At 38.6% G+C, this 13,652-nt stretch overlaps 1 protein-coding gene across 2 annotated transcripts in view; it reads right to left on the bottom strand.

Moving 5' to 3' along the window:
• LOC121319348 (nuclear receptor coactivator 3-like) overlaps positions 1-10,062 on the bottom strand; it is a 62,399-nt gene extending 52,337 nt beyond the window's left edge. The window contains exon 1 of one of the 2 annotated variants that reach the window (XM_041256697.1): positions 9,978-10,062. The gene's annotated coding sequence lies outside the window, so the exon portion shown is untranslated. The remainder of the gene's footprint in view (positions 1-9,977) is intronic. The other variant, XM_041256698.1, reaches the window with a different exon arrangement.
• Positions 10,063-13,652: the final 3,590 nt, after the last annotated feature.

A 13,652-nucleotide genomic window follows, 5' to 3' on the forward strand; every position in this document is an offset into this window, starting at 1 on the left:
AGCACATACTCGCACGCAAAACAAATTCATTTATTGTCTTTATTTTGAAATCCAACAGGTTATTGTGCTACAGTAAGCATTACAAAAAATGTGCTTGTACTTTTTGGTTTAACTTTTTAGCAAATGGTGATAGCTAGGGACATAAAATGTGCATTTTTCTAACAGTAGAGAATTAATTACAGGCTCCAACTGTAAAAAAAAAAAAAAAAAAAAACACACTGAACAATTCTTATTGCCACGTGCCACTTCAAAACTGTATGTTTTTTCTCAAGGGTCCTCTCTCAAAAAAAAAATGAAGACCAACAAGTAGAAACCGTTACCTGGGATCCTGCTGTGCAGCAGAGGCCTCATCATGTCAGGGTCAGCCCTCGACAATTCCTGGTCTGTCAGTGAGGTGCTGACAGACCAGGAATATGCTGCGGTCAATACTGGAATCAGCATGCAGCACTCCATCAAAAATACTAATAATGATGTTAACTAATGCTGCCTGTACACATTACAACTTCAGAAAACTAGCAGTCCAAAGCATACAGGACCTCAGGGAGGGTGGCTGAGAAGAGACCACCTCATGCATTAAGCAAGTTGCATGGTTGTATGTAATTTCTAACTTTTCATAGCAAAGGTTCCAACCTGAAGCAAATTTGCTCAGTAATTACATGACTGATTCTTTATAACAAAAGCCACACATACACATGTGAAACAGATTTCCCCTCCCCCACCAGGCTTCACAGACTAGAGCGAGAGCTGAGGGAAGACCACACACTGCACACTCTACCAATTTGCTCAAGTACCTGCACGCTTGCTCAAAAATCACACATTCTTCACAGGGCTGCTTCACTCTGCAAATAAACACTAATCTTATAGCTTAGCCCATTCCGCAGTTTTACTGCACAGCAATCTTTTCACCGAAGTGTGAGGGTCTGTTCTCATTAGAAGCAACTATCACCAGAAGTGCTGGTCACAGGATACATTTCTCCCGTTTCCTTCACTAAAACACCAGGTTCCCCTAATACCTGAACATGGCTTACCTGTGCTGTAAAAGGTCTGAGATGTTCTAAAAGTTGGAAGGGCAAGGCCTATAGACTTTAAACACTTTCACCCAACCAAAAAGTAAAAATTGTATCACAAGACTTTAATTACTAGCCCACTACCTTCTTTCTTTGAAATGGGCACAGGGGTACATTTTACTGCAAATCTGTTTACTCTGAAAAGCAGGTCCGAGGTTTGGTTTATTACGTGTGTATACCACGAACACCTGACTAAAAGAAAACCCCAAAGAGAGCTTAAGGGGCCTGCAAAACCACACATTTTAACACATTTCCCCACCCCACGATAGTTCAAATTTATTGGTTTGGCTTGAACATGCTACAAGCTGGATATAAAGTTACAGAAACCTTGACATTTTAAGGCTTCATTTCTGAAATGTTATCTCCAGCATATGCCATATGTCAGCTTAATGTTACCTTGCTTTTTGTCCATCTCAGCTATTTGTAGTTAATGTATTTTATATTTATCTAAAATTAATCAAGCTGCTCAAGATTACTCTTGTAGCTTATTACTTTTATTTTTTTTGGAAATGCTTCACATTTTTTGGTAGAATACAGATTTATTTAAAGCCCCTGTGAACCATCTACAACATGCGTCATAATCCTTGTTGAGCATCTCTGCAGCTTCTCCCCTAAAACAGGCTTCTATTTAATTAAAAGAACGGAATCTAGACATAGGGCAATAAAACGGGAGCATGTCCACCGAGACAAGCCACTCAAAGAAAAATGGCTTCAAGCGAAACACGTTCACCGAAAATCGGAGATTTGAATCCCTTACTGAAAATGGCACAGCTCTACAGCTCTGAAGCCTTGCAACATGCAGTTATCCAGTCACCCATGTTGTGTTGTAGCTGTATCACATGACAATGTCTGGTGAATCATCGATTGTAACAAACGGCAGAGTAACCTGAAGCGGTGGATGATGGGAAGGTTAACAGTTTACCTGCTGAAGCTGCGTATTAGGCCTCTGGTGTGGCCCACAGGCGTCGCACCTGGGATTACTTATCACTGCATCAACTCATTAAACCGAGTTCTGAACAATCCACATATCAGGCTGGCAAGAATCAAAGAGGACCACCCTCCTCTCCGAGCCAAATGCCAGTCAAACCCGTACTGCTTTGTACCAGTAGAGGACTACAGTAGCTAGTCAATATCGTCATTCTTTTGGAAAATCTGAATAAATTAGGATTTGAGCTCTCCACCCCCCCACCCCCCAAAATCCAAGAATGTTTTTAGGGAAATCAATGGATTGAAAATCAGTTTATATTTCAGGAGAAGCTTAATGTCTTGTGTATTGGTCACGTGTTTAAGTCTACACATTCCCAGTTGTAACCTGCAGCACATATTATACCTGTGTATAACCCCAAAAGGCTACAACCTGTAGCTTTAAAAAATAAATAAAATCTACTGAGGCTGAAGAGAAAACAGACAATGTCACTGAAGACTCTGATATATAGCTGGTTGTTGTCAACAGAAATGCCTGAAGGAGGCCCGCCACTCTAATAGACTGATCACAACAGAGGAGAGGTGGAGTATTCTAGAACACCGCAAAGGTAATCAATAACAGCCACTGACAGCCAGCCAGCCCTGATGTGCACACTGTATTGTATGAGAATCCGACAGCTGCTTTCCCGCAAACTGCAGACGTACCCTGAAGAAATGACTACTCACAGGAGGCAAGTTAAATATTTAATCAGTTTGCACGAACACAGTACCTGACCCTGAAGGCTGAGATTTTACCAGGAAAGGGGTTTTATTTCCTCAGACCCCACCCCAAACAGTTATACCGATTTTCTACTTTGAAGTTACCCAGTGATTTGCTCTGTATGCGTCCTGTGTGTACTGTTGAGTGCAGAGTCAGTTTAACAATGCTAGATGAATGACCTTGAGCCAGCATGTAGGACTGTGTTGCTATGGCAACTTCGCTTCACACAACCAGTAACAGCTGGATACAACACACTCCCAGAATTTAGCTAGGCTGCCACATTAATAAAATACATAAAAAAAAAAAACAGTACAGTATTGTATTTAAACAAACGTCACTGCAAAGGAGTCGGTGTGTGCAGCCTAGGTTTTCTGCAAATATAAACATTTGCATGTGACCAGGAAAGGAGTTTTTTTTGTTTTAGTTTTAGAGGCTGGGGAGTAAATACAAAATATTTCAAGCTTAGCTTCGACTGCCACTGTATAGCAGTACATCTACCATGGCATATCTACCACGGCATATCCTCACAATCTATACTGTAGCTGTTTGGACATTGTGAACGTCACTCTGTGGGATTTCTCTCACATTTGTGAATTGCCAACCAAAGGCACACACAAGTAAAGTGAACAGCTCTGCTCATTAAGCACTTAAACCTGTACCACTTCACTCAGTAATACTGGCACCAGTGCCCCGCTCCTCAGACAGTATTCCTTCCTATGAACAAGGCAGGACTGGAGGACACTCAAACCTATTTTAAACAAACCGAATATCAAGCGATGAAGAGGCATCTGCTCCACAATGAATTCCCGAGTTCAGTTTCGGATACGAATGAACTGTTGTATTTGTTTTTTTTTGGTTTGTTTGTTTTTTTTAAATCCAATTTTTTACTTGGTTCTACTGTTAATCACTGCAGTCATACTGTGCAGCTCAACATGTCAGGCTAATTGCACCCAGACAGACTCAAACTTGGTAAAATTCCACTGAGCACGTGTCAACACGTCAGTTAACTTCATTAAAAGATCCCCTGAATGCTTCTGTGAAGAGAAAAATGTTTAGCTCAACTCATCCCAATAAAACTCTTTCACAAACTGCATGCACTTCATTCAAACTTGCACTGCAATATGCTTAGCTTACATTTAACAGAATAATTATCCTTTCTTGCACACTTGCTCCATGCTTTCAATACCAGATCATAAAGCAAAATCATTCCAGAATACCAATTCAGTTTCACCCAAACGATTGGTGGTTGTTCAGCTCAAGAATCTGCTTTTTCCCTTTAACTCACAATGAAAAGTGGCCATATTTTGCATTTAAGCAACCCAGTGGCCCGACTTAAAATTCCCCTCACAGCATAGAGAACTCTCTTCTGAAATACCAAGGGCACAATGAAAGCCTACAGTACTTGGTTTAGAGGGGAAAGCGATGGAAAATTTCACAGGCTGCTATCCAAAAAGTCTGTGGCTCCCCTTTGAGATTTCCCTTCTCAAAACGGTTTTAGTCCAGAACTTTAAATCTAAACACACTTAGAATATTTCCATAGTATAGCAGCAGGTAATAAAACCAAGACCTCCTTCATATATTGACTATTATTCTCCTGTTGGCACACCTTGCTAACCTGTCCTCAAGACTTGGCTTGGATTTGTTTTTATCTTCTTTTTTCCTACAGTACATAGAATGAGTCACTTCTAAGAAAACCTGTTTGTGTACCAACAGTTCAAGGACTTGGCTTCAGAGAAATGCATCATGGTTGAGAGATTTGAAACCTGTTTGTAAAAGGGGTTGTACTGTAAACTAACACCGACTTAGTTTAAAAAGTACAGTACCCATTCTTTTTTTTTTTTTTTTGCTTCAGAGAGCAACAAGCTTTCCCGTAAAGTAAAGAGCATGTTAACATCCTTATAAATGCCTCATAGAGCATGACAAAGTTAGGAACCACCCAACTCTGAAAAGTGGCTCATCTTCTCACCTCCAAGCGTGAAATGTGATCACAGAGACCAATTAATCACGTAGAAAACACCTTTGAGAACCTGCTAGACCAGGGTCCAAGGAAATCTCAGCCACTCAATTTATACAAACATTAAGGTAAAGCACAACAACTGACTGAGTCAAAGCAGGTACAGATAAGTCAATTCTCACTCCACATACAGTAACCATGGCTTGCATTTATTTATTTCCATCAATCAAGACTTATTTTATATAGCACCTTTCATAGTGGACCGCAATCACAAATCGCTTAACAAGACAGTAAGGAACAATGCATAATACATTCAATACAGGGCACTATTGAGTTCACTACTTAAATGCCCCATTCTAAATGGACAGATTATATACAATAAAGGAAAAGATACTAGGATTTCTGGCTCCTGGAAGAGAGGTTGGGCAACGACTAAAATAAAAATTAAAAAACTGCATCCAGCTTGAAGAGAAAGAAAAGACTGGCACTTTTTCAATCTTTGCAAACCCACTCTGCTAAACTAAAAAGTGGACATTTATGCCTGTGACAAAAATAAAAACGAACCACTTTCAGCACAGTAACCAGTAAGAAAAATTTCTGTGCTAAACAGAACAACAAAATTACAGGTCACTCCACAACTTGAGTTACCAAGTGCTAAAACTGTATGAAATAAATTACTGTAGTCTCCTCTGGATGAACTGCAGTTTGCAGATGGTTTAAAAAAGTGGATTTGGAAAAAGAATAAAAAACAGGACTTTCTTAAACCAATGAAACTTGCACAAGAGTAATTCATTTTTAATGGAGAGTGACACTTCAGAAAGGGGGCCTCTTGCCACAAAACAGAACAGCTCATTCTGTCTGCTCGGACTGGGGCAATTCAGCAACTAGCGTACAATGATTTTTAAATGGACTTACAAACCTAACCTTCAAAAAAAATAGGCCAGCCCCTGCCAACCACAAAAGCCAGGCTCCAGTCGCGTGGCATTCTGCAGGTATATCTGACTGACTGGGAAAGGATTTTCCTGTTGCCTCCGACAGGGTTTGCCTTGCAGTACCTAGCCTGCAGGTTTGATTTATACTGTTGACAGAGTGATTGGCCTGTCTGTACCATGCTTTCCCACCCCCACATTAAAATCAAGTGGATGCATCAATGTCACAGCAGAATGTCCGTTCATTAGAATTCCACGTGCAGCCACTCCTGTGAAACAACCCGGCAATGTCTCAGAACTCATGTTCAATGGGATTTAAGCGGCTCCTGTCTTTATGAGGCAAATGAAAAGACTGTTAATTGGAGATCTACTTAGACAGATCGTTCTCCAGGTCATAAATATGTTAGGATGGTAGTAGTTGAACCAGACCTTTAAATCTAAAACTTAACACATAGCAAAACCTAAACATTTGCAAACAAAAAAAACCAAAACATTTTTACATCAGAGACAGAGGGGTGGGTTGAGAGCAGAAAATTATGTATAACAAATAACATAGGACCATAATTTAATAACATCTAAGAAACTACAAAAAGGTCTACCAGAAGCCATACTAGTAACACAGATTTCAAAAAGTCACATTTTTCAATCTGTCCGTTTCTCATAAGTATATGGAAAACTACAAAGCGGTATGTAATTCAATATGTCAATGTAAAGTTCATCAAAACGGGTTTCGCTCGACTTTATGAAGCAAAATGAGTTCATTCTACAGGGTGATGTAAACCTTTGGCCATAGCTGAATATTGCGGTGTGATGCACAGTACACCTATTCCAAATCCCAATACAAATAACTGGAGCAATGCAACCCCACCTGCTGTTCAATGCTTAATAAATTGAAGCCTTTGAGCTTCATAATCAAACCCTTAGAAATAAACTCATTTCTCAGAATCAATGACTTCTCTTATTTTTGGAGCATCTGATATAATAGATGTTTGGAAGGATCAGAACAGGATTATAAAAACAGAACGGAAGGCGGAGGTAGATGCAGTAGGTAGCAGACAAGGAACAGGGTTAAAAGCTTTAATCAGATTAACCTAGGTTACAATTCATTACTCTTTTGATCTCTGTCAAAAAACAAGATTGATGCCATCTATGGTATCAATATACTGTTGGTGGCCTTCAAATTAAAATCAAAACAAAAAAATTCCTGACCTACTCATGTCACAAACAGGCCTGGCTTAAAAAAAAAAAATAAATAAATAAAAAATATTGCACTCGCATGCTGCCAAATCAGAGCCTGACGATCAACTTGTGTACCTAACACGTATGTTCCTTCGTTTTCCAGTATGAAGGAATGTATTCCATACTGTGGCTCAAGTGCTACTCTGTTTCTAATTCTGTTTTGTAACAGCAGCTCTACCTTTAAAAATAAATAAGTAAAACAGAACCGCTGAAGTTTTAAGAATTGTGTAAGAGGTGACTTTTGGAAAGAGTCGTGTAAGGGGAGACTAGGAAAGAGTCATGTTAGCGGTGACTTTAGCAGAGTCATGCAAGAGGAGACCTTAGGGTAAGATGTGGTTTATGTGGAGATGTTCCTGGAGTATTTGCTTTTGGACAACACAACAATGTACCCCTTACAGACCCATTAGAAGTGCAAAAATGTCTCTCATTATATATATATATATATATATATATATATATACACACACACACACACATACATACATACATACACACACACACATAGAAAGCACGTTGCATAGGCCAATGTCAAAACGACAATAACTGGTCAACAGGACATGTGAATAAACCTAGAAAAACAACCATGACTGTATTGAGAAAGATATTGGGATCACCACAGCTGGAAGAAATAGTAAGTAATGGGTTTTCTTGCAAACGCTCCAGCCAGTCACATGAACACAGTCCTCGCAAGAGTTATCTAATCTCATTCATGCCTCTATAGTGAGATGTGTTCAAACAACCACTCAAGGGACCTGCCTGCACTGAGAATGGTCTTTATAGGTACTGCAGGTGGCCTTGTGTAATATACAGTCACGAGGGCAAACACGCAGCACACATCTACACAGTACAGCCTGGACGCACATGCAGTGCTCTACCATGCTGTGTGGATCGTAACATTACATTGCAATTTACCCAGCACACTCAAAATACAATTTCATTTTCATGTACAGGTACATTTGCCTTTTAATATTCTGGTGCACTGCTCACGGCAAGGAAATCAAAATGACCTTCAGTTGAGTTTGACCATTTTGCTTTTTTGAATCAAGTAATTCCAATGTAAAAATAAAATAAACGTTCCTTTTTGTTAATCTCTTACAAAGCTGTGAAATAGACTCTGGGCTCCAATATAACTCACAAGGTTTTCAAAACAAAATAGCCTTTTTTTCCCTCCAACACCTGACTGAATGTTGCATCCAAACAGTAGTATGGTGGGCTTTTCCACACTGTAACCAAATTAGGCAGCCAGTGGTGGACAACACATTAAGGAAGATTATATGGAACAAAAGACTTCTCAACCCCCCAACACTACGGAAGGGTTCCCACTCTAAATTGCATTAGATGTTTAAAGCACACATGGGCGGCAGTCAAAAGATCAGATGCAATTATATTTCATTACAGCTAAACACAATTGTCTCTGGCTTGTGTCTGCAGAGAAAACATAACACACCCTTTTTTGTTTTGGTTTTATATATCTAAGCGTAAAAATTAGATGATTCAGGTTGGGAAACAGATCCTGTTAAATATATTCAGTAAGATTTGTCCCATATTATTTACACCTGCAAGTGCTCTGTAAATCGCCTTGGATAAAGGTGTCTGCTAAATAAACAAATAATAATAATAATAATAATAATAATAATAATAACAACAACAAACTTACTGAATGTATTTTTAACTTCTGCAGGCAACAACAGTGCCATCAAGCACCCTAGATTTAGGAACCCCCCCTGTAAAGTAGTAACATGTTTAAGTAAGGGAAAATAAATTATCTTTTTTTTTAATCTATTAACCCAGAAGAGACCCCCCACTTCCCATTGATCCAACATGGAGTGCCAAACAAGTCCCCAAACCAAGGCTGACATACTTGATCGACTGTATACAACAATGCACACAGTTTATAACAAGTCTAAGCAGCCCCGTCTTGCTTCAGTCAACACACACTGAGCACTTTACCATAATAAACAAGTCGCTAATATTAGTCATGCTATCCACCGACAAGAAACAAGCCAGTCGTGTTTTCTTTCTCCAAATAAAACGGGTATTATATAATTCCTGACATAATGCAAGTAAGATTTTGCACCCTATATTTACAGGGTTACAGGGTTAAAAATAATGTTTTAAAAAATGGTTTTCAGTGCTAGATCAATAGTGTAATCGATTTACACTTTGATTTACATTAAAAAAAAAAAAGAAAAACTATAAAACTCTATTAAACGCAGTAACCACTCCCTTGTAATCGACTCACCAAAATTACAATAAAATAAAGTTTCAGAGCAGGCGATATTTTATTTACCGCAGCATTCGGAGTGGAACGGATGGTAAGTGCATGGTATATTTACAGACAAAGAAAAAAGAAAAACTTATGCACTGCCGGTAGGTTAATTTATATAATATATATATATATATATATATATATATATATATATATATATATATATATATATATATACACACACACACACACACACACTTTTGACCTTTAACTGGCTATGATACTAGACAACAGATCTTTAATTTAACTCTATAAATGATATTAAAACCATTTCCAGCAACATGTCACAACAACATTCCCGTAAGTTTCCAACAACTAGCATTTTGCACACACACACACACACACACACACAGGTTTTCCCACTAAATGCAATTAATCTGTCAAACGACTGGAAAAAAAATACACCAATGCCTTTATTATTTTCTTTTCTTTTCAAACATCCAACTTTCAAAACACCACATTCAGTTTCGTCACGGTAACAAGCGCTTCGCTTCGATAATAAGGATAGGGGACCTACAATAAAATAGATACACTGCCAACTAACCATGTGTCATAATGAAAGCTACAAAAAAATGCATGACATTCCTAAACGATGTCGTGCACAATTTAAAGTTGAATCGGCAAAACATATTTGCATGCACTGCACTAGTACCGCTCGTACTACTACATTTCTGCAGAATACGAGAGTAGACAAGCTAGCGAGAACATCTGCGCTTGCAAATACAAGTCTGATCTCATTGTCCTGGCTTTTAAATTCGACTGTTCAAAACAACAGCGTCGCGGGGTACACTCCGTACGCACGTTAGAAAATGAAAACAAACAAACACAAACTCACCAGTTTCAGTATATCCTTTTCAACATACCAGCTTCTTTTATTTCCACTATAAACTCTCCGCCATCTTCGGCACTGTGTTTGTTTAAATGGGAAATACTCCCCAAGCGGAGGCAAGCCAGTACCCAAAATGCACAGACCTATGGGTATAGTAGTCCCTCCCATGTACACTCCCACTACAAGCTACTGTGAACTGCGACAAGACGGACTACAGTTCCCAAAATGCCAGGCCTAGAAATACTACTCCGGTGGAGTTGGCTTGTAGTAACAATTTAACAGAGCAGAAATGCTTCTGCGTTTATTTTTAGATAACCTGAGAATCACCCTTGAGAAAATTACCCTAACTGGTTAGATACATTCTGTATTTCGATATGGACTTGTTTTTTTTTTTTTTTTTAAGTGGACCAGATTTTAAGTTTACTTGCGTGGGAATACAACTTTAAGACAATACGCTGTATCATGCAGGCAGGTCTGATGATTATGTAATGTGCTGCTTTAGCTTCGGTTATTTATATTGAAGGATTATGTTAAGGAACAAAAACGGGTTGATTTTAAATTACCTGGCGCCCTTTGCTTCGGCATGAGCCAATCGTAATCCTACCTCCCATAGTGAAGTAAAATAAAAATGTGTGTTAATGTTAAATTTACAGGTGACGTTTTGTCCAACTTTTAGCTTCCAAAAAATACACCTTGGAAAAATCTCAATTCATAATATAAATTATATTATTATTATTATTATTATTATTATTATTATTATTATGCATTGTTTATTGTTGGAAAACCCTTCAATGGCTAGCAATCCTTATCCTGGTGAAGGGACTGTAATTCTTTCAGTTTCAAGAAACAATCAAGTGACTGCTGTGTGGAGATGTGTGTTCCATATTATTGTCATAGGATTTCAGACGAGACGCTTCAGTTTACTTTATGTTACCAGTAAACAATTAACAACATAATCTATGGTTATTTTTTTGCTGGTTTTATTTACTTATTATTATAATCAAGGGATTTCTTATATTATAAATATGGGTTATGTAGTTGTGGAACAGATTTAGTGAATTTCTGTCTCTTCTAAGCAACAAAGGGCTCATATTCTAGTAGTGTACTGTACGCCAGACTCTCATATATGAGGCACGCATGTCTGTTCCAAATGGATGTGTTGATTCTGCTGGTCTGAGACAGTGTTTGCATGCTGTATGGCCATGGGTTCCTACTGCTGACGACACCTGTCTCCTCTCCAACGGGATCTGTAGGAGACACAGAAACCTGGTCTCCATGGTGATATTCGGCTAACCAGGGTAGGGTTTCTCCTGCTGTTGAGAGGAGAGGATGAAGAGGTTTATAGAGAAGAACCACTTAAGTGTTGTAAGCTACAGAGAAATAGGAGCCAACTTGGTCAGCTCAGTGTGCAGTTCCTTAACCTTATCTAGTCTACAAACCTTGCTTGGAGATAAACCTAGAGGCGTAAGATCCCAGTCTTGTAATTCAGTGGTGTCCTTGCTTGCTGTATGTCAGTCCAGCGACTTTTGAACACACTTTTGTTTACAAGTTCCTCTTGGGCTAACCACACTAGGCATATTCCCATTAGCTATATTCCCAAATTCCTTCTGCCTATCTATATATCCATCTGTCTGTCTGTCACTACTGTTTGGTTTATAGGGATACACCTAATGCAGACTCCCCCCTCCCCCTATCACTAACCTAATTCCTCACCCCCACTCCCTTTGTGTCACCAGGCCTTTATTTACAGACCTTAAACCACCTGAGTTAGCCTTCTCAGATTACTAGGCCCCTGGTAATGGAAGCATCACAGGGCTTATTTACATCACCATTTACTGCTGATTTCTATGCATTTCTTTATTTCTTAATGGTTTGTTTTGTTTGTGCGTGGGAGGGATAATTTGTATTGTTTTTCTTTTTTTAAGTCATGTAACAAAACACCATTTTTTGAAGAGAGAAATATAACAAAATGAAATGAATACAGAAAACAGTGTTTTTAAATCTATCAAAAGGAGTTAGAAACCTTGGATATGGACTGTTTGCAGGTAACTGAACACCCTCTTAGCACAAAAACAGGATCAGGAAAGGTCATTACATGCAGACTTTAAGTGGTTTCTGCTGTAGTTTTTTGGAAACCAGACCTTTCTGATAGACAGGTTTGCTTGTAATGCTCATCAGTAATTTGCAAGATTCTGCAAACAAGTTTAGATCCACTCAACCAGATAATCTGAAATTTGTAATTAATAATGGTGGGAAGGCTTGTCTTTTGGAATTTATTGTATTGATATGTCCAGCCCTATAAAAATCTCAGAAGCACAGGCAACCATCTCCTGAAGGAGAGGTTTTACAATTTGAACTCGTTTTCCCCGGAATGACAATATAATATAGTACCATCTAGTATTGCCTAGAGTGGGTGGAGCCTATATATATATAAAAAAAGAATAAACAGTAAAGTGATTTTGTTTTGTAAAAAGTAAACCAAGAAGATTTGAGACCTCTGCTGGGTCCAGAGATCATTGTGACAGCTGATGTCACAATCTCCACCTCTCCACCCTTCCTGCACTGTGAGCTGGAGGTCAGGGCTGTATAGACCCCCAGTGGGGGAGCTCAGTAGATATAAGATCAAGTGGAAAGTAAAATGCCATCTCTGGTGGGCAAACAACACAAAAGCGAGGCAGATGCTTGTGTAGGTAGGGAAGCAGGGAAGCTATTCCGATTCCAGGACTGTCCTGAGGCAGGGGCTACAGGCAGCACCACATCGCTTGCATGGTAATATTAACTATTAATCAGCATTATTATGGAGCATTTAAGTGCTGTTATGTGGGGTTGAGAGCTCATGTTTGCACTTTCATGTTGGACTGTGTTACCCAAAGTTATCAATTCTCTCATGGCTCAGTTACCTATTAGCGATTGTGAACTGTCATTTAAAACAAGATCTGTGAAAGATATTTCACTGAGATATAAGCGGTACTTACTGGATGTGCACTAGCTGTGAGGGATTTTGAATCAACATCTTTTTAAAAAAAAAAAAACCTAATTTAATCTGGTCCAAGTTTCAACATTTACCACTATGAGAATTGTGGAAAAAATGCACTAGAAAAAAAGCCCAAAAGAAGGGCATTAATAAGATTTCCAGCTCTGAATTCTCCTGTTTATATACCTGTCAGTGCTATGAATTGTTATAGGTTCAAATTAATTTTAGTCAGGTGGCCGTGACTAGTACAGTTATTTGATAGCCAGCCTTCTCTTTGCCCAAAAGCCTGGAGTTATCCCAAAAGCCCCACAAGGAAAACAAAGGGGATAAACATATTTTAGTAAACTACATTCCCCAGCAGATGTATGTAAACAAAGCCCAAAACATTGCAAAGCTCCACTGAATCACAATAATCAGCAATTAGCAGAATCAAGCTTTTGCAGTGTTGAATGTTACTGCTTAAGCAATTGATAGTGATGGTAGTTGAAAGCAATGTGTAATAAAGAACAGTAAAAGGATACCATGCATAGTAAAAACATTGTAAATTAACTGTGGTCAAAAGGTGATTACAAAAAACAATTAAACCTGATATGCCTTAAAAAAAAAATTGGCTTGTGTTGTTTCAGTATTTTCAAGTATGAAGAAAAACCAAAAACTTCAGCTGCAATGGATAGCTGCCTTTCAAAACATTTCTTAAACTTGTTTTT

The sequence above is a fragment of the Polyodon spathula genome, chromosome 8 (genome assembly GCF_017654505.1).
Source record: "Polyodon spathula isolate WHYD16114869_AA chromosome 8, ASM1765450v1, whole genome shotgun sequence".
Taxonomy (NCBI): Eukaryota; Metazoa; Chordata; class Actinopteri; order Acipenseriformes; family Polyodontidae; genus Polyodon; species Polyodon spathula.